This window comes from Haliotis cracherodii, unplaced genomic scaffold (assembly GCF_022045235.1).
Source record: "Haliotis cracherodii isolate W230 unplaced genomic scaffold, xgHalCrac1.p SCAF_2, whole genome shotgun sequence".
Taxonomy (NCBI): domain Eukaryota; kingdom Metazoa; phylum Mollusca; class Gastropoda; order Lepetellida; family Haliotidae; genus Haliotis; species Haliotis cracherodii.
The window spans coordinates 13213298-13235312 of record NW_027266275.1 but is presented as its reverse complement, the minus strand read 5'-3'; the positions used below and the strand labels follow the sequence as shown (position 1 = coordinate 13235312).

The following is a 22015-nucleotide window of genomic DNA, read 5'->3' as shown; positions in this document are numbered from 1 at the left end:
GTCTGTAAATAATGGAGTCCGGATCAGACAATCCATTGATTGACATCGTGAGCATCAATCCACGCAATTGGGATACGATGACATGCATTAACCAAGTCAGCGAGCCTGACCATCCGATCCCGTCAGTCGTCTCTTACGAAAAGCATAGTCGCTTTTTACAAGCATGGGTTGCTGAAGACCTATTCTATCCCGGATCTTCACGGATCTAATCCATTTCATCTTTCATAAAGATTTCAGCCATGGGCCATATTATCTTGGTGCTGACAAACCTAGAAACATAATCGGGTTGAACCGGGATTCGAACCCACTATCACAGTTTTCTGGTGGTTTCCCAAGGGACGCAACTCTGCACAGCGAATTGCGGCGCCTTAGACAACTGGGTCAACCGTGCATCGAGTCCAAATGTAAATATATATTTATACATCTTATGCCTACTGGTGTTTGTTTCATGACAAACGTTCTATTGCAAGACTCCTGCAAGTGGCAAGAAGCAGGATTCAGAAGGCCATGTCATACTTCGGATTGACATCGGACTTAATCTTTCAAACCCATTCTGACAGTCCCACAAAGAAAATCTATGTAATTCCTTATACAGTTGTTTTTCGGCTTAAATATTCTTTTGAAACCTTTGAATTTTTATTCATTTATAGGAAAATTCGATTTTGACGATACCAACACAGGAGGCGTCCGTTTCTGTAACAGTGACCCGTGATATTTCTAACATCGATATAAAGCCATGCTCACTCACACACTCACTCCAAAAAGTATAGGTTGCGTCGATGTCGATGTCGATGTCGATGTTTTATACATATAAAGCTTGTAACCCTTTTCTTGATTTAATTTGTTATTTCTATGTTTGATTTGGGCATAAAAAACTTAAAAGACTGCAGTGTTTGTCGGCTGGAGCCGAGCTATTATGACCCATATCGTCGTTATGTGGCTATTAACTCAATTGTTTTTATGGAAATAAGCACTAAAGTTGATTTCAAGAGAATGTGAATTTCACTGGCTGAATCTCTCTCTCTCTCTTTCTCTCTCTCTCTCTCTCTCTGTCTCTCTCTCTCTCTGTCTCTCTCTCTCTCTCTCTCTCTCTCTCTGTCTCTCTCTCTCTCTCTCTCTCTCTCTGATGATGATGATGATGAAAAGTGAAAAGTGCAGTCTAAATAGCATGGGTTGCTGAAGACCTATTCTACCCCGGGTCTTCACGTTTCCTTGTGGTGGTTGTAGTGGCGTAAAACATCAGGGGTTTCCCTTAATCATGGCTCATAGACCGTAGGTAGTATGGGCGAGCAAATTCCACGCTTCGAGGATGAAAATGCAGTGTGTCACTGACGTTGTTCGTAGTGTAGAGAATTGATACGGTCTGGGCGGTTTCATTTCGGGCCATCGGAGGATTTCCGAACCAGGGAACATAGAACTACACTTGTAGATGATACTGACTACAATTATGTCCTGTCTGGGGCTGTTTTCATTCCGAGTCACGACCTATATGTCATTTGGTACGACCTTAGGTATAGTATATGGAATTGTGGAATTGTTAGCTAGTACATACTGATGTTTCATACGCGATGTCTTAAAAGATGCAGGTTAATATATTTTTTTATTTGTCAAAGTTTTGGCGTCTTAGAAAACATAAGTATAACTATACACCCACTAAAACAAAACCTTATGATGTCCATTAAAAAGTGTCATGTATTCGTGCATCAAAAGGGGCACGGGTGGCCCAATCGTCTAAGGCGCCGCGATTCGCTGTGCAGAGTTGCGTCCCTTGGGCACGACAGAAACCTATGATTGTGGGTTCGAATCCCGGTTCGCCCCGATTATGTTTCTAGGTTTGTCAGCACCATACCCGTGCTCGTGGGTTTCACCGAAGTGGTAAACGTCTGAGACTTGCATCACTTCGGGCTTTCCTCCCACATTAAGCTGACACGGCGCGATATAACTGGAATACTGTTAAAAGCGGCGTTAAACCCAGTTCACTCACTCACTCGTGCGTCAAAGACTTCAAATCCTCAGGAAGCTTCACTCTTTTTTGTACGTGTTCTTCCTTGCCCTGCTGTGAAAGCGCTTTAAAATGAGGGCGCTCTAACTCAGATTCAAGTAATGTTTCCTGGGCATTGTATCGCTCACCAAGGATCATTACTTTTGACATATCAATAGGATAATCGCCGTGGCCTCGTGTCCGCTTCATTATTAACTTATATCATTATTCGTGTGGTTGTGGCGAGCGTGACTTGGAATGCTTACTGGTAAAACGAATGGTCGTGTTTATCTCAAGGACAAGTGACAACGATTAACGGAAATGGACGAATGGTTGCGATGTATTCCAATGGTACATTATACGGGAATGATGTCGGTCGATGGGAGAGTAGTTTTTGATGCAGTTCACGGAAAGAGGCGTATATTAACGAACAGATTACCGGAAAGTAACGACTTTAAGGCTTCTTTTCGTGGTCTCCCAGGGGTTTCGGTAACAATGGATATGTTTCAACTATATCAGAAGATACGGGTTCTCAGGGTGTCAAACAAACCATTGAAACATTGATCAAATGATACCGATTTATTTATTATTTCAAATTTGCACAGACATTACGGTAGCTGATATGCCATCAAATACTGAGAACAACTGCCTTTCATTTCACAGGAACTCTGTTTCGCTAGTCTGCCAACTAAGGACAAGTTATCATGCTTTGTTTACGTAATAAATCAAATAAAATAAACACTGTGTAGGCAGTGTAATATCACGTGTGGGTTTTTCCTTTCAATGTGTTGCTTTTCTTGCGAAATTCGTAACTTTGTCTGGAATCGTGTCTCGCAAAACAATCTTGTTCAGTTCATTCACAGGCCAGTCTGGTGTAGGTCATCTCCCGGGAGTGCTACAGTCGGTTTCTGTGAGAGTGGTGTGATTTTAAATCTGGCTTCACAACCACTTTGTAAAGCATTTCATTCATTGTAAAAAATTAATGTGTGGGCCACTTCTTATGCAAGAAGCTGTAGTCACTTGCTGAACATGGGATAAATGGTATGAGCCTCTTTATTGAAGAAATTGCCGTCATTTGATTAGCATAGGGTAAATAGGCCCCTTAATAGAAGAGTTTCCGTCATTTACTTAACATGGGGTAAATGGTATGAGCCCTAGAAGGAGTTGCTGTCATATACTTAACATGGGGTAAATGGTATGAGCCCTAGAAGGAGTTGCTGCCATATACTTAACATGGGGTAAATGGTATGAGCCCTAAGAGTGGTCGTCATTTACTAAACATGGGGTAAATGGTATGAGCCCTAGAAGGAGTTGCTGCCATTTACTTAACATGGGGTAAATGGTATGAGCCCTAGAAGTGGTCGTCATTTACTTAACATGGGGTAAATGGTATGAGCCCTAGAAGGAGTTGCTGTCATATACTTAACATGGGGTAAATGGTATGAGCCCTAGAAGGAGTTGCTGCCATATACTTAACATGAGGTAAATGGTATGAGCCCTAGAAGGAGTTGCTGCCATATACTTAACATGGGGTAAATGGTATGAGCCCTAGAAGGAGTTGCCGTCATTTACTTAACATGGGGTAAATGGTATGAGCCCTAGAAGGAGTTGCCGTCATTTACTTAACATGGGGTAAATGGTATGAGCCCTAGAAGGAGTGGTCGTCATATACTTTACAGGAGGGAAATGGTATGAGCCCTAGAAGGAGTGGCCGTCATTTACTTAACATGGGGTAAATGGTATGAGCCCTAGAAGGAGTTGCCGTCATTTACTTAACATGGGGTAAATGGTATGAGCCCTAGAAGGAGTGGTCGTCATTTACTTAACATGGGGTAAATGGTATGAGCCCTAGAATGAGTGGTCGTCATATACTTTACAGGAGGGAAATGGTATGAGATCCTTCAGAAGTAGAACATTTAAAGTTTCGGCCATTCAACACGTGAACCAATATCCCCCAGCTTTAAACTGATGTACACTCACAGATAAATAGGTTCGGGAAATGCAGAATGAGCATGCATTTGATGTGTATAAAAGACGTTACACCTGACGAAACGGCTGTAAAATCCCATCTTGTAATTTCCTGGAAGTAGGTAAAGTTTTCAATAAGTAAAGTGTAAACCTTGCCCAGTGGTTATCCTTCAGCTTTGTTTGTTTGTTGTTTGACGCCGCACTCAGCAATATTCCAGCTATATGACGGCGGTCTGTAAATAATCGAGTCTGGACCAGATGATCCAGTGATTGACATCATGAGCATCGATCCAAGTAATTAAGATCAATGACACCTTCAGCATTGTAATAAAACATGAGTGAGTGAGTGAGTGACACAGTCCGCAATATTCATGCTATGCCACAACGGCCTATAAAGAATCGAGTCAATCGGTGATTCCACGTCAGCAGGGTATACTGACACAGTCAGCCGATCCAATCTAGTCGCATCTCGTCGCATCTTACACCAGCATTGGAATACTGGGCACCATGGATACTTGAGGGTGCATGATGCCAGAGGTATCACATATATAAACAACAAATAAACAAACAAAACAATAAGCATGCACATACGATGCTCACCAAAGTAGTTCATGGAACAAATATACACCTTTTAGAATAGTCCACACATTCATGTACTGTAATTAATGATAATCATATATATATAGAAGCGACTAACGGGATCGGGTGGCCAGGCACGCTGACTTGGTTGATGCATATCATCGTATCCAAATTGCGTGTATCCCATGCTCATGAAAATAATCACTGGATTGTCTGGTCAACACGCGATTATTTACAGACCGCCGTCATGTAGCTGAAATATTGCCTGCGGCGTTAAACAACAAACAAACAAACAAGAACCTTGTAGGAGTATGTATATCCACAGAGGACGAAAGAAATATAAATACCGTATTCGACGTAATAAGCGCCCCGCTCTAATAAGCGCCCACGAACAATCCTAATTAGCACCCCTTCCGATTGATCAATGTACACACGACTTATTTATTCGCGTATAATACGCACTCATGTGTTATATACATACTTAATTATGGACAATTAAATTCTGGAAAAATATATCTGTCGTACATAAATATTTCAGGCTGTCAGCATATAGTATAAACCACAGAATTTTTCTTTTAACTTGTTTCTTTCACTAAAATAATACTCTAATAAGAGCCCGCTATTTCTAATTTTGAGAGCGCCCTGGGCGCTTATTACGTCGAATACGGTACCCGCTGTATCTTTCCCACTCAGAGCTGTCTTCCACGTGGTTAATTTAGTGCACCTCATATATATTTTTATTACTTGCCCGTGAAGAGATCACCCGTTTAATAAACATACAGCTGTATTACACATTGTGTAATACCAAAATGCGTGCTTATGTACTCTCGGAACACGTTTCACGAACAAATATTGAAAGCTCTCAACATCCCTTGGCTTATTCAACAACATTGCGTGTGGAGATGATAGATCACTGATAGGAGCTTATGCACACTCGATGACCCCAGCAACCTTGTTGCTAGGTTGACGTCACATGGCATTGTTTCGCCGAAGGATCTTGCAACAAAATTCCACAAATTACGTCATCGGGTATTGTGACGTGATTGTAAACTTTGAGGCGCAAGGCCCCGTTCCACAAGGCGATCGTGCGGTAGCGCGACGACAGTCGTTGGTCTAAGTTAAAGTATATGAGTTGCGATAACCTTAACGCTACGATATGTTTGTGGAACGGACGCCTGAATTCTAAAGGTGGACCGTTGGGTGGTATTAAATTCATACGTTTCAACTTTTGACGTATTTGAAGTATTACTGTGTTAAACTCAGTTGGATTATGCCGTGGATCGTGTATGTGTCAGCCTATTCACACTCAACAGTATAATTCTAAAAACGTTATAAATGGCCAGTAATAAATAAAATACTAAACTCGCTCCCGTGTAAAACCAATTTTATGAAACTCGTGAATAGTTATGGTATCTGACTCGCTTTCGCTCGTCAGATACCACAACTATTCACTCGTTTCATAAAATTGGTATTACACGGGAGCTCGTTTAGTATTCTATATATATCCCAGAGGCAAAAGTATAACAGTGATAATTTGTGTATTTATCATATAATGTGTTTCCGAAGCACATAACTGTTGATGCCTTGGGTGATTATAAGTGAAACGGTGTTTAATTGGGCTGAAGACTGACGCCAGAGACTTTCAGAACTTATTTTTAATTTTCAAATTCTAACTAGCATCTTTTAAACTGTTCTTTAAGTGTGGTGAAAGGTCGTGTAATTTCCCTTCCCCTTTATTGGAGATACAGCAATATTAAAGTGAGAGGAAATGTTAGATGAGACTTTCTGTATTGCTTTAATACCCATTTTAGCGGCCATTTCATATTCGTGGGACAGGTCCTGGAACTTTATGAAAACATATTCTGTTCACGAAAATGCTGGAGTGAGTGAGTGAGTGAGTGGGGGGTGGGTGGGTGGGTGCTTGATTGAGTGAGTGAGTGAGTGAGTGAGTGATTGAGTGAGCGAGCTACCCGACCGCCCCTGTTCCTTAATACAGCGAGGTGGGGCTCATACGGATTACATTCCATTGTCTACTTTCTGGTTCCAAAAGGTTTCATTTTTAAACCACTGTTATGTCAGCAATATTCCAGCTATATGACTGCGGTCTGTAATTAATCGAGTCTGGACTAAACAATCCAGTGACAGACTTCATGAGCATCGAGCTTCGCAACTGGGATTCGATGACATGTATTCACCGAGTCAACAATTCTGACCACCCGATCCCGTTTATCGCCTTTTACGACAAGCACGGATTGCTGAAGACTACTTCTAACCCGGGTCTTTGCCGCCTTGTACCCTTGGACTCACATTGTACCCGTTTGGGTAATCGAACCTGGGTCTTCGGCTTGACGAGTGGACGTGTTAGCCACTAGGCTACCCCACCAGCCTCCAGTATTAAGAAGCTGGTTGGGTATCTATAAAGGAAAGAAGTAGTGTAAAGGCCGGGGTACGGGATCAATCCACTGGACCACGATATGATAACTAGTGGCACATATTTGGGGGGCAGCTGGAAAATCAACTTAAATGGTCGAATAGTTTTGTCAGCCGAGCATCATTAAATTGTTGTATATTTTCATGTGAACCCCAAGACGAACTTGCGAATGAAAATACCTGTTTGTGGTGTCGGCATCCATCTTTGGCTATGTTTAACGATGTTATCAAAACCGTGAAGATCCGGGGTAGTATAGGTCTTCAGCAACCCTTGCTTGCCGTAAAAGGCGATTATACTTGTCTTAAGAGGCGACTAACGGGATCGGGTGGTCTGGGTCGTTGACTTGGTTGAGGCATGTCATCGTATCCCAATTGCATGGATCGATGCTTATGATGTGAATAACTGGATTGTCTGGTCCAGACTCGATTACTTACGGACCACCGTCGTATGGCTGGAATATTGCGGAGTGCGACGTTAAACAACAAACAAGCAAACAACATAAAAGGGTATGTCAGCGTGGCAATAGATGCGGGAGGAGAGACCCAAATGTGTAGGTGATGAAGGTCTTAGACTTAACCACTTTGGTGAAACCCACAAGCATGGTGCTGCTTACAACCCAAGAAATCAGGGCTATTCTGGGATTCCAGCCCCCGGTCATAGGTTTCTGGTACGACTAAGGGAGGCAACTTTGCAGAGTGAATCATGGCCCTGGTTGTGCAATGGATTTCGAGTAATTGACTTGGCGCTGTTACATTTTACCCTCTGCTATACACAGGGGGCACGGGTGGCCCAATCGTCTAATTCGCCGCGATTCACTGTGCAGAGTTGCGTCCCTTGGGCACGCCAGAAACCTATGATTGTGGGTTCGAATCTCGGTTGGCCCCGATTATGTTTCTAGGTTTGTCAGCACCATACCCGTGCTCGTGGGTTTCACCGAAGTGGTAAACGTCTGAGACCTGTATCACTTCGGGCTTTCCTCCCACATTAAGCTGACACGGCGCGATATAACTGGAATACTGTTAAAAGCGGCGTTAAAACCAACTCACTCACTCAATCTGCTATACACAAGTATTATATACAAAGTCAAGTTCAAGATAAAAAATACAAAATAGGTGGTGTTTTCAAGCGATGGTAATATCAGTTCCAGCGTAGTATGGAAAAATTAACTATGTTTTTGAGTTTGAACACAGATAGAAACGTAAAGTTCATGTAAAACAAGCGCCAAAACACCTAACACGATACATAGCTTTATATGCCGTGCTGCGTCTTTATTCAAATGCCCCCTCTATTTATGCTGACACGGATCGTGCAGAAAGGAATAATTATGAGCAATTAAAGTTAGGAATGACGGCAATATTAGTACGCTGGTGAATAATCCCGGGGTGTATCCGTCACGTGTCAGCGTCTGTGCAGGTGCCTCTTGTTAACGATGTATCATTGACATATTGACATATATTAAATATCTTTTTCGCCTCTATGTTTCATTGCGTAATCGATGTAGGGTTTATATCGTTTCTTACTGAAAGTTATTTTAGTGTGAAATATGATGATGATATGCAGTTCATTGAACCTGATTACACAAAAAATCCGGTATAAAAATTGGATATATGTTATTGGAAAATGTTGCTGGCCTGATATTCGACAAACGGTGTCAAAACTCAGCCATTGTCGATTTGCAATGTCTAAAACGGCATTGTTTTCACACTTGTTAAAAAATGTCATGGAGGAAAACAGTAAAGCAAAATGCACGTGCAAGTTATTGCATTCGTAACTCGAGGTAGTGGCTATAAAAAGGCAAGCATAAGCCAATAATTTGTCATTCAATTGTCAACATTTTTAAGTTCGAAAATGCCGAGACTCAACGCAGCCGATCGGAACATCGCCATAGGACGTATCGCAGAGGGAATTGCAGTCTTCTGTTGCACGCCACTTCAACTTCCACCACAGCACCATTTGCCGCCTTTGTGACCGATACACACAGTTCAATTCCACTGCCCACCGTCCGAGAACCGGCCCGCCAAGAGTTACCACCCTTGCACAGGATCGCTACATTCGACTGTTCCACCTACGTCATCGCAAAGCGACAGCTACGGATACTGTGGGACGCATCCCTGGTTTGAGGAGGATATCGCACCAGACTGTCAGGAACCATCTTCGCGAGGCTAGAATCCTTTTAAGAAGACCAATTTTGGTCCCAGTTTTACAACAGATCCATCGACAGCGATGCTTGCGTTGGTGCCCAATCTCATTAAAGTCAGATCTAAGTTCTCGCCGCCGCTAAACAAAGATCTGAGGACATCCCATTACGGGTCACGTCAGGCCGACCTTTCGCGAACTCTGACCGACCAATGGAATTACTGACAAGAAGTCGACATTAGCCAATCAGAAGGCAGCTTTCTCGTGCTTTACGGCACTAATTTCAAATTGGCGACTACGCTTCGAAACATATTTTGACAAATTCTCGCTTAGAAAATTGAAACCTGAACAAAAGAACATTCTCGAATGGCTAATATATGGTCTCGATTGTATAGATTCAGTCATTAAGCCCGTTAATATCTTTCGGAATACCCCGTTTTAAATTTTTCGAGGTCGTTCGGACGTGACCCCTAATGGGATGTCTTCAGATCTTTGTTTAGCGGTAGCGAGAACTATGATCTGATTTTAATGAGATTGGTTGGTGCCATACCTTACAGCCTTTAAATTTGAGGTGAGGTTTAGCGATGAATCACGATTTCTTCTTCACCATCGAGTTGGAAGACAACGTTATATTTCGGTTGGGGTAGTGTCATGGTGTGTGTGGTGGGGGGAAGGGGGGGGGGGGGGGGGGGTAGTCTACCTTCATAATGCAAACATCAACGTCTTGCCCTGGCCTTCGAGATCCCTAGATCTCAGCCCAATCGATCACCTCTGGGATAAACTCGATCGACGTGTACGTCAACCACAGACACTCCCACAACTGGCCAACGCGTTGCCAACAGAATGGCGCAGAATTCCGCAAGACAGAATTCGTACACTTATCCAGTCAGTGCCGAGGAGATGCAGAGCCGTGATCGCGGTCACACGAGATACTCAGTTCAGCGCTACCTTGTGGCCTTATGTGACATGACAATGAAAAGTTTTCAATGCCTTTGTACAACGACATCATGTGACTATCGAGCTCCAAAATGTCTTATTTGTATCTATGATATCAAATGAAATATATCGACTTTATTAGGTACAATAAATTTACTGAATAAATACCTGAGCGTTTCTTTTTTTTAAGCGTGTAATAGACCACAGATAGCATGTGCAGTCATTGATGCCCATATGTAGTCATTGATGTCCATGTAGTCATTGATGCCCATATGTAGTCATTGATGTCCATGTGTAGTCATCGATGTCCATATGTAGTCATTGATGTCCATATGTAGTTATTGATGTCCATATGTAGTCATTGATGTCCATATGTAGTCATTGATGTCCATATGCAGTCATTGATGTCCATGTGTAGTCATTGATGTCCATGTGTAGTCATTGATGCATGTAGTCATTGATGCCCATGTGTAGTCATTGATGCTCATATGTAGTCATTGATGCTCATATGTAGTCATTGATGCCCATATGTAGTCATCGATGCCCATATGTAGTCATTGATGCCCATATGTAGTCATTGATGCTCATATGTAGTCATTGATGCCCATGTATAGTCATTGATGTCCATATGTAGTCATTGATGTCCATGTGTAGTCATTGATGTCCATGTATAGTCATTGATGTTCATGTGTAGTCATTGATGCCCATATGTAGTCATTGATGTCCATGTAGTCATTGATGCCCATATGTAGTCATTGATGTCTATGTGTAGTCATCGATGTCCATATGTAGTCATTGATGTTCATATGTAGTCATTGATGCCCATATGTAGTCAGTGATGTCCATATGTAGTCATTGATGCCCATGTGTAGTCATTGATGTCCATGTATAGTCATTGATGTGCATATGTAGTCATTGATGCCCATATGTAGTCATTGATGCCCATATGTAGTCATTGATGTCCATGTGTAGTCATTGATGCCCATGTGTAGTCATTGATGCCCATGTGTAGTCATTGATGCCCATGTGTAGTCATTGATGCCCATATGTAGCCATTGATGCCCATATGTAGTCATTGACCTCCATGTGTAGTCATTGACCTCCATGTGTAGTCACTGATGTCCATGTGTAGTCATAATATATAATTGATAAAACTTAAGACCCCTATGAAGACATTTTCAGGGCCTGGGTCAGTGGATTGGTCCCGTACCCCCTTGCCCCCTACTGAAGATAGTGTAGGTGATCAGTCTTAATACACTTGTAACGGATTCTCTGTGTTAATTCTATAGTCTAAAACAATGTTATCAAGCAAGTAATAAAAAAATACATGTATAAGTGCAACCATGTGACCAATTGTACAATTCTCATATTATTTGATTTATTTGCGACATTAATGTACACATAAAACCATCTATATCCCACTTATGCCCAACAAATTGTTATACGTCATCGTGTGACTGTCACTGCTGTCACACAATATGCAATTGACACGTGCGTGTGAAATTAACACACTGCGTACCGTTCCCCGCAGCCCGACATCTCAAACAACGTGACAGTTAATTAATGATCACTCCAGGATTATCGGCGCCAAGGAAAGGTCCGGAGTAACGAAATTAGACAATACGTTATCTTCCTAATCCCGTCGGCTATTTGAAATGATTCCCAGATAGGCTCTTCAGGCTATATTCGTCTTTATCAAAGGGCTCGCAAAACCTTCACGCCATAAGCAACAACCTTGACACTTCCCGTGTCTGTTGTCAGCAGAAAGTGTTTTAAGATAAAGGGAAAGACGCCGTCGTCGTGTTAAAACAGATTGAATGACATCGTAACATAACTGTCACATCGATGTTTTATACATATAAAACTTGTAACCTTTTTCTTGATTTAATTTGTAATTCCTATGTTTGATTTGGGCATAAAAAACTTAAAAGACTACAGTGTCTGTCGGTTGGAGCCGAGCTGTTATGGCCCATAGCGTTGTTGTGTGGCTGTTAACTCCATATTTTTTTTGGAAATAAGCACTGAAGTTGGTTTCAAGAGAATGTGAATTTCACTGGCTGAATATGGGTCATCTCTCTCTCTCTCTCTCTCTCTCTCTCTCTCTCTCTCTCTCTCTCTCTCTCTCTCTCTCTCTCTCTCTCTCAAGTCAGTAGAATTTTTATTAGTTCTAGATAATCAAAGAAATTCACTGATTGTGTTTATCTTACTGGTTAGTTGTAAAACAATCTTTAAAAAACATATATTTTAGTTTACTTGACATATTTATTTCAATCTGCACCCAGACAAAAATAATTCCACATTGTATCAATCCGTTATTACCAACACATCGACCTATACACCACGTACTGAAAATTCGATCAAATATTGCGTGTTTTTGTGTCAACCGCTTAATCACACAACCACCGAAGGGTTCTCACTCGACATTCTCAAGTCAGTTCGCAATAAGGCAATGTCCAGCTAAGCAACTCCACCAGACTGTAGGCGGTGTCAAACCACCCGATCCAGGAAATATTACCTACTACTAGCACAGAGTTGTTAGCAAATATGACCTGTTACTAGTAGGTACAAAGACGGTCTCTACGTCTCTGGAGACTAACATTTACTGCTAGTACTAGCTAAAAGTAACAGTTAAATAGCATAACCATATTAGGATGTATGTTCACAGGGGCGCATTTCACGCCATATTGGAACATGCAGTGTCGAACACAGCATTCAGCAGATGGTAGGATGTCATCATTTTGTTGTTGTTTTTATCTCCGGTCTAGACAGGCTAGACTTAGATTTAGTATCTTCATACGGTATATATATTTTATACATCACCTAATTACAATTTTAACAACCAATAGATAGATCTATAGATATATCGTTACGGTTTTCATTCATACATGCCATTGTATGTGTATTTGTTTGATAGAACTACACATATTTATAAGAACTGATCGTTACAAAATATATTGGCAAACAAGGTTAAAGTTTGTCTTTGGAAAATTCGTCCCGACGTGGTCAGAAAGAGTTATCCCCCTTGGCCGGCATAGCGATCGGTTTTCGATCAAACATTTATCGGTTAGATCTTGCTTTTTGTTTATCTGTTCTTACTTGTTCGTTGGTCATAATGTTATCTAGTCTTTGTGCAAACATAATTTACAGTCTACAACCATTCACTATGATACTTTTTATTTTCAGATACTGAGATGGAGAACGTCAACGTGCCTGCTGACCCTGCACATGACGCATGTTTGTATCCTATGTCTGTAGGCCCAGAATGAGTGTAGGACTAACATAGATATATCAACGGGGAAGCATCAAATCTCATCTAGATTATTAGTGTTAATTAACTTGTTTTGCTGAAAGGTCTGTGTTCTGTCGCTCCATTGTGAGATAAGGCCCACGCTCTAATTCACTAGTCTACATGCCCTCTTTTTTGTTTGTTGTTGTTGTTATTGTTGTTATGATGAACACTGAGGGAATATGTAGACATATGAGGTTAATAAAGGATCATAAAGATTATTGTGCATCCGGCAAATTTATAGTAAACTATACATGTATCATTGATTACCTCCCTTTGCAACCAATATGTCAAGATATCAGTACCAATTTACTCATTTTTTTATTCCCAGGGTATCCAAGTGGGCTGTGTCCTGCCACATTCAGGACATTTGAGGTGCAACCCTTGTAGGAAATCAGGTATGTTGTATTCTACCCCTATACATGTTGGGAATTTATATTATTATACTAAGGCTAATTTACTGTTGTATAGATTTAGCACAAGCTAAGCACAGGTGCTGTGAACATTTATATTTATGCACCCCCATGATAAAGTCAGGGATAACAATAGAGGAATCATCATACATCAAATTAAATCATGGATGTCATGATATGAAAAACCACATTTGTAGTATTATCGGTACCTCATTATATCAGTCTTTCCTCACTGGATCATCAGCTGACACACTGTGATATTACTGAAACTCTGTTCTAAGTTGCATTAAGCCAACTCAACCATTCACTATGCAAACTCGCTCACCTGATTATGGCAATTGTGAAAGTATAACTTTCCCTCAGACCTTAGGCCATTTATTAAGTTATGAGGTGTGAGTTGGTATACTGTAATCAAACTACAGGCTATCATGAATACAGGAATATCCAATTTGAAGTCAAATGAGCTTATGTCATGGTGCATTATCTGTCATCTGTCCATAACTAACTTGTACACTTTCAAAACCTCCTCTGAATCTACAAGGCCTATGAAACTGAAATCTCAGCAATGATATTCTAAAACATGAGGCCATTTACAAAATATCACTTTTGCATATTACACAGCAAATTCAGATGTGGCATTATGAAACTTGATATGTGTTATGGGGTTTACATTGGTGTATTTTTTGCTTGATCTGGGAGGAACATCTTAGATATTTACCACTTGATGAGACCCACCTGCGTGGAAATGGTGCTCACAAACCAAGGAAAATAATCATGGTAATTATGGGATTTGAACCCATTGTCATAGATTTCTGGCATATGAAAGGGATGCAGCTTAGTCTCTGAAAATGTAAAATATTGATAGAAACATTTTATTTTCATTTTTGTTTAAAAGTAGACCCAGTGAGATGGGCTGGGCGGAAGGGAAAATAATATGGTTCAAGGACTGTGAGACAGACAGGGATGCAACTCTGCCCAGCAAATTGAGGTGGCTTCTTGGATGACTGTATTACCTGTGCCTTCTATGGCCTTAAACTTTCACATACCTTATGAAGTTTGTTTGTGTTTTCAATATCTTCTCTGAAAATCATATTTTCAATAAGCTGAGATTTTGTGTATTTGATCCCACTAACATGATGCCAGTACAACTTCAAGCTGTCTAGACATGGCAACCATATTGAACATATACTTTTCACCCTTTAGAAAGCCACTTCTGCATTTACCTTATGAAATTTGATATACAGTAATTATTTGGTAAACCCAACAACAGGGTCATATTTTGCAAGTTATTCTTATATTTGGAACTGCAACATTTTGTCTTCATGGGCTGCTGCAGCCATGATGAATTGTGTTCTTTGACTCATTTCATTACCAATTATTATCCCCCACAACATGTTTTGCGGGGGTATTAAAATGGACATGGTCAGTCCTTGCATTCATACTTCTGTGTAAGATTTTGAAAAAAACGTTTACTATTTTCTTCACCAATCATGGTACATGGATAGGCCTAGTGGTGACCTAGTGCCTGTTGATAGTTTTGGATTTTTGTAAAATGTATCTTTTTAGTTTCCATGGCAACAACTTTGACTGAAATATGAGGGTAGTGATCGTTCTTGGAACATACCTTAAAAATCTACAATATTTCTTCACCAAACTTGACACACAGATCGGTCTAGTGGTGAACTGGTGCCTTTTGATAGTTTAGGATTTTTAAAAAATTAATATTTTGAGATGCCACAACTTTGACTCATACTGAAAATGAGGGTAGTGCTCCTTTCTATGCAGATTAATTTTTTTTAACAATATTTCCTTAACAAGCATGGAACATAGATAGGTCTAGTGTTGAACTGGTGCCTTTTGGTAGTTTAGGACATTTTAAAAATTGATATTTTGAGATGCCACAACTTTGACTCATACTGAAAATGAGGGTAGTGCTTCTTTCTGGGCAGATTAAAAAAAACTTACAATATTTCCTTAACAAGGATGGCACATAGATAGGTCTATTGTTGAACTGGTGCCTTTTGATAATTTGGGATATTTAGTTTCCATAGCAAGTATTTAGTATTTAGGGGATAATGGTGAATTTGTCTTCTTGCATATACTGTCATCCTTTTAATTGGTCAAGATGCTGTGAGAAAGTCTGTTCTGTAGATAAATAGTTTTGTTTCTTTTGCTTATTTTCTATACCCTTGTATTGCCTTTTTGTTGTAATAATATATTCCGTGAAAAAGTACAGGGAAGCTACAGATGCAATTTTAACACCTATACCCAGGGTAGTTTGTTCAAACAGTATTTCTGTCAGTCATGTGAGGAGACAGCCAAAAGGTAATGAAGGGAAATTTATTACATCAGAGCTACAGATAAGCAGCGTATTTGTGTAAAATACCCCCCAAAATTATTTAAACCCAATTACTTTCCATTAACTTGTGTACAGAAATGCATGCATTTAATGAAAAACTCAAGTTATTAAAACAGCTCGCGTAAATACCCAACGAAGCTTTTTCAGCATGCATACAAAGGAGCTAATTGCTGAAACACAATTACAAGCTAATTTACTTTCTGAGTCAAACCTATGTATTTAGAACATTATTTCATTTTTTGAAATCTTAAAATGTTCACTAATTTTGGGAAAGACCCAAGAGAGTGATGAATACATGAGTGAAAAAATATTGGTTACCCAATGAAAAATGTAATAACCCAATTAAAATAGAAACCCTAAAGTAAAAACTGAATTGCTCAAAAAGTTATCTGGAGCTCCGTTACATGAGTCAGTTTAATGGCACCAATACAATGGGCACATCTGGCCTCCATTAGGTTGAATCTGGTAAACTGTGTCTGTGATTTTTTGGGGGTGACGACATTGCAGCCATATTGAATGTTATTTTGACCAGGTACTCATGTATCATAGTGTTATTCATTTAACAGGCTGTAATACTATATTGCAATCTCCAATGTGCTATGTTTCAGTGATCATATGTTCCATTTGGTCATGCCATCATCTTTCACCTTTTTGTGTCCTAATAATGGAATGTACCAGTCAGTGTAATAACCTTGTACTTGCAATGTTTCCTATGAATCTTTTGGGAAGTGAAGCTATGATTGGTTATATATGTATGTTATTATGCACTCCAACAATGGTATAAAATAGATCTACTGTTCTTTTCAGATTTCAGATTCAGATTATCATGCCATGGTCATACCCTTTGCATGCACCCTTGTAGCTAGATTACAGGTATACTAACACTGTTTGGATTGTTACGGACATGATCCAAGTAATTCAGTCTCAAAAACGTAGTCACAGAATTTGATTCTTAACATTCCCAAAGGGCAACTATATGGAATGTCAGTTTTGTGTGACCTGGCTGATTTGGTGACATTACACCCCAATTACATGGATAGTTGTTAGTGCTATCAACCTCTTGCCTGCCTGGACCAAGCACCATTAATTTAAGTGGTCATAAACAATTCACTCGTTTTTCCTCATTTGTCAATCATTATTAAATATTCATATCATTTGGTGTATCTGAACATTTGTTACTTATTTCTGCATAATCTTGTTAATCTATTTATGATGACCTTTACCAGTATTTAATTCCCTAAAAATAAATTCTGATCAGTTTCAGGCCCATTTAAACGGTTCGTAGTGAGGCATATTTTTGTTTATCCTAGATAACCTTAGCAATGTTGTCATGAAGAGGTTGATGGATGTTTATTACACTTTTTTAACCTTCATTTGCAAAGGTATTTTTGTAGCTTCCAATTCTGATTTGTTCAACTTTAAGAACTTTCTTCTCAGAAACCAAGGAAACTAAAACTTAATGACACCTGGCATGTGTAGCACCAAAATGGGACTCGGATTAAGTTATATGGTTGTCCCAGTGTTTTATTTTACAATTTGTTCATTCAGTTCTGTGGTGTCATGTGTTGTGTTTATTCTTATGAAGATTTTAATTCTTCGCATACCATGTTCACAGGTTTCACTGTCCAGTTACGAGAAGCCTGGTGTAAATAGCTTGTTTGGTCCAGTTGCACCCAACAAAGGTAACATTGATCGCCTCGAAACGTTAAAGAAACTGGTTGTAATATAGCATAGACTATTTTTCCAGATAAGACAAATATACAAAATAAAACAAAATACTTTTTGAATACAAACAACATGGCCTGCTTGTCTGATGTTTGTCATCCTGACACAACTATTAGCTCACCAAGGTGAGCTTATGCCATACTGTGGGGTCCGTCGTCCGTATGTCAACGATTTTTTCTAAAACCTTCTTCTTTTGACCACAAATTGACAATTAACGAAATTTGACTGGAAGCATCCCTAGGTGGTGAGGATTCAAAATTGTACAAATGGTGGGGCTGACCTCCCAAAGGGCTTGGTGGCAAGGCGGAATAGGAGTAATTTGGCTATATTGCTTTAAACGACTTCTTTATTGGAACTATTTGGTTGGAAGCATTCTCCAATGCTGGGGATTAAAAATTGTACAAATGGAGAGGGCTGACCCCCCAAAGGGCTGGGTGGCGGGGCCAAATATGAGTAATTTGGCTATATTGCTTTAAACGACTTCCTCTCTGGAACTAAGAGATAGATATCAACCATATTTGGTTGGAATCAATTCTCCAATGGTGGGGATTCAAATTGGAAAATTGGAGGGGCTGAAATTGCTTCTTGAAAAACAATTAAGAATGAAAATAAAAAAAGAGAAACTACACTCTCCAAGAAGCTGAAACTTAACTTTGTATAAATGATGATGATCACTTGTAGCTTACCGGTACACAAAGCGAAGGTTCAAATAAACTTATGTCATGGCTGTGTTCATCTATACTAATGGAAAAAAGTAACTGCTGTGTATTAAGTAGTGTAAATGTTATGTTATTGTAAATTACAACATAATATTTGGTCTTTTGTCTCATCAATGTTTTATCATAACAAATTCATTGACAAAATCCATTCCTGGTAATTGGAGATGGAGAGACATGCCCTAAAGAGGGGTGCAACTTGTAGGCGGGCACTATCCTGCTGCAACATGACATTACATCCCTGCATGTGCACAAAGGCAAGAACATGATCTCAAACGATGTCCTCATAACAATGATGAGTCGTGTTTTCCCATGAGTTGTGATGCCACCCCATACCATTTCAGTTCCACCCCAAAACTGATTATGATAAGTAATGCAGGAGTTGCTAAAACATTCTCCAGTATGCATGTAGACCTTTGCACGACCATCAGAGCTGTTCAGATGAAACCCTCACTCATTTGTGAACAGTGTACTGTCCCTGTTTTTCTTCTGAACCTCAGATGCTGTCTACACCAAGTGTGACTGATAGTCCTGTGTAAGCAAAATTAGGCATATTGCTGAATGTTGGGACCGGATGTTGTGCTCTCTCAACCGGTAATGTACAGTTCTGCCACTAATTCGTCTTAACCCAAGAATTGTCCGATTATTAATGTGGCAGATGATAGTTTTGATTCGATGAACATTAAAAATGTTTGGCAACTTCGTTTTGCGCATTTTGTGTTTGCAACATGTCATCAAGCCGTGACAGCATTTTTAATTACAGTTGAACAAAAAGAAAAAAGATTTTATAAGACCCAGAGAGCTAAACAATCATTGTTTGCTGTTTACATTATGAAATCGTGTGTAAATACCTTGCTCCCAACTAACATGCAAACACACAAATTATGTGCAGTCCATAAACATTTGCATGCAAATTGTGAATCACGACCTTAAAACTGAGGAGATGTCTTCATCAATATGCATATTGAAAGATGCATTATTTAATTTCAGATTAAACTTAGTTTTGTCCAATCTCATTAAAATCTGATCTTAGTTTTCGCTACCGCTAACCAAAGATCTGAGGACATCCCATTACGGGTCACGTAGGAACGACCTTTCGCGATCATGGACCGACCAATGAAATGACTGAAATTGACATTTGCCAATCAGAAGGTAGCTATCTCGAGCTTTACTGCACTAGTTTCAAACTGGCGACTACGCCTCAAAACATATTTTGACGTATTCTCGATTAAATAAATTTAAAACTGACCAAAACAACATTCTGGAATGACTTATAGGTGGCCTAAATTCTATGGATATAATCATAAAACCTGTAACTGTCGTTCGGAATACCCTCTGTTAAATATTTCGAGGATTCATGATTAGAAAACACATTTTGACTGTCACTTTCAGGATCTGGTAAGTGACGCTCTGATTGGTTCGATGAAAGGTCATGCTGACGTGACCCATAATGGGATGTCCTCAGATCATTTTTTAGCGGTAGCGAGAACTAAGATCTGATTTTAATGAGATTGAGTTTTGTTGGACTTTTTATTAAGAAAAGTTACCTTTTTCTGCTAGTATGTATGTCGTTAACGATTACACTTTCAACATCTCCTCTAGAGCGACAAAGCCTATGAAGCTGAAACTTGGCATGAATCATCCCAGCAATGATGTCAGAATTGTGATTTGATGTTAAGCGTGTCGCTATGTAACAGCAGCGTATAAAATTCCCGCAAGGGCAACTTTGCAAATATTCCTGTCCAGATAAAATGCTTCCCGTCCAGAATTTTCTACACTAATGAACATAAGTAACAAAATGGTGAACATAAGAAAAGTACTGTTGATTGTTAGTTCTCAGAAAATAACAATAAACTGATGGATTGTCAACTTAGTTACTTTAACTCATTGAAATTCATCAAATTCCAAGTCTGATTGACTGCCTCTATGGTGTACTGGTAGAGTGTCTGCTCGGAGAGCGGAAGGTCAGAAATTTGATCCCTTGAAGCATCATTCCAAAAGACGTTAAAAGATGGTACTTGTTGTTACCCTGTCTTGCTCTCGGTAGTAAGGGCTAAAAGAAGGAATGGTCCACTCGGAGTCAGTATACTGTGTATAAAATTTGTTTTGCAGGTTTTTGTTGAAGTATATATTTTTTCGAAATTCATGTCTAACTGTATCAGTTATTTCCCTCACAAAATGTTGGTTGTATTTTAAGAACCTTACACTTACATACTTTGAAAATAACAAAATCAGATCAAATTATCATCTGTTATCACATTTTCCTTCACACGAATATCCAGATACAAATTATGAGTCCGTGTCCAGAAGCCAGAAATCTTTTACCAAAAATAAATGCATATCAGTTTCTGGATGTGAATTACAAAAAGTACACAAATTATCATCAGATATTTTCATTTTTCTTCAAGAAAATATTTGTGGTAAAAACACCATCTTAATTTTGTATCCTGGACACATTTAACTGGCTTGAGAAAAATTCCTTGCCAGTTGAGATAACTGCAAATTATAACTTCCCATTAAGTTTTGAATTTAAGTGAGACAACATGATATTAAACTATAATATCTTTACAGGCATTTTAAATGGAACTTAACTTGATGTTGCCATGAACCTAAAATAAATGTATGCTATACCCACAAACGGTCAACTGTTTCCTGATTGGCTGATAATAGAATGGGAGGGGCTTGTTTTTCATTATATTGGGTTTAACAATGTCACTGATTTATGTAAATGTAAAAATAAGGTGTACTATGTGGATTTATTTATATTGAAGTTAAATCATAAGTTATTTTTCCATGAAAAATGTTCATTCAATGGTGATGACATCACTTATGTGAATATTTTCAACCTTTTCAGGGCAACTACCATGCTGTAATGAAACTTGATGGTATCAGTTTACACCAACGCTAAACTACATATACAGCTCCCAATACAGTGTGCTTTGAGAAGGGAGAGCATTTGTGCCCTGTACGTTTCTGGAAAGAAGAAGTGTTGAGAAGAAGAGTTCTGTGTTGAAGTCAGCATTGACATCTGGAGTAGTGAAAAGATCAGCAGGGAGTAGCATCAGTTCGCTACTGTGGGGAGGGACAGTGTTTCTCCCTATACTCGTGGACAGTACTGTACATCTAAACATATGATTCATATTATATATTGTTTCATAATGTGAGGTGTGTTTTTTTCATTCATAATATCAATTATCATATATGGTGATTTTAGCATCTTACAAATATACTGTGCATGGAATTTCTTCACTTAACCTGTTTTCAGCATTTTGAGGCAAAACTCTTTTCATGTGTTACATTTATGTTTATTGTTTCCTCAACAATAAAGAACTAGCAAAATGATGAATTTTGTTTGTAGTTGATTGATTATGACAAGGATAAACAGTATTATGTAGGCATGAATGTGGTCATGTATTCATCACCGAACGACATGTCAAATGGCTGATTGTGTTAATGTGCCCAATGGCATGGGTTTTGCTGATCTT

General features: G+C 39.4%; 1 pseudogene; it reads left to right on the top strand.

Annotated features, from left to right (window-relative positions):
* The first annotated feature begins 12686 nt into the window (after positions 1-12686).
* Positions 12687-21763, top strand: LOC139468962 (uncharacterized; annotated as a pseudogene).
* Positions 21764-22015: the final 252 nt, after the last annotated feature.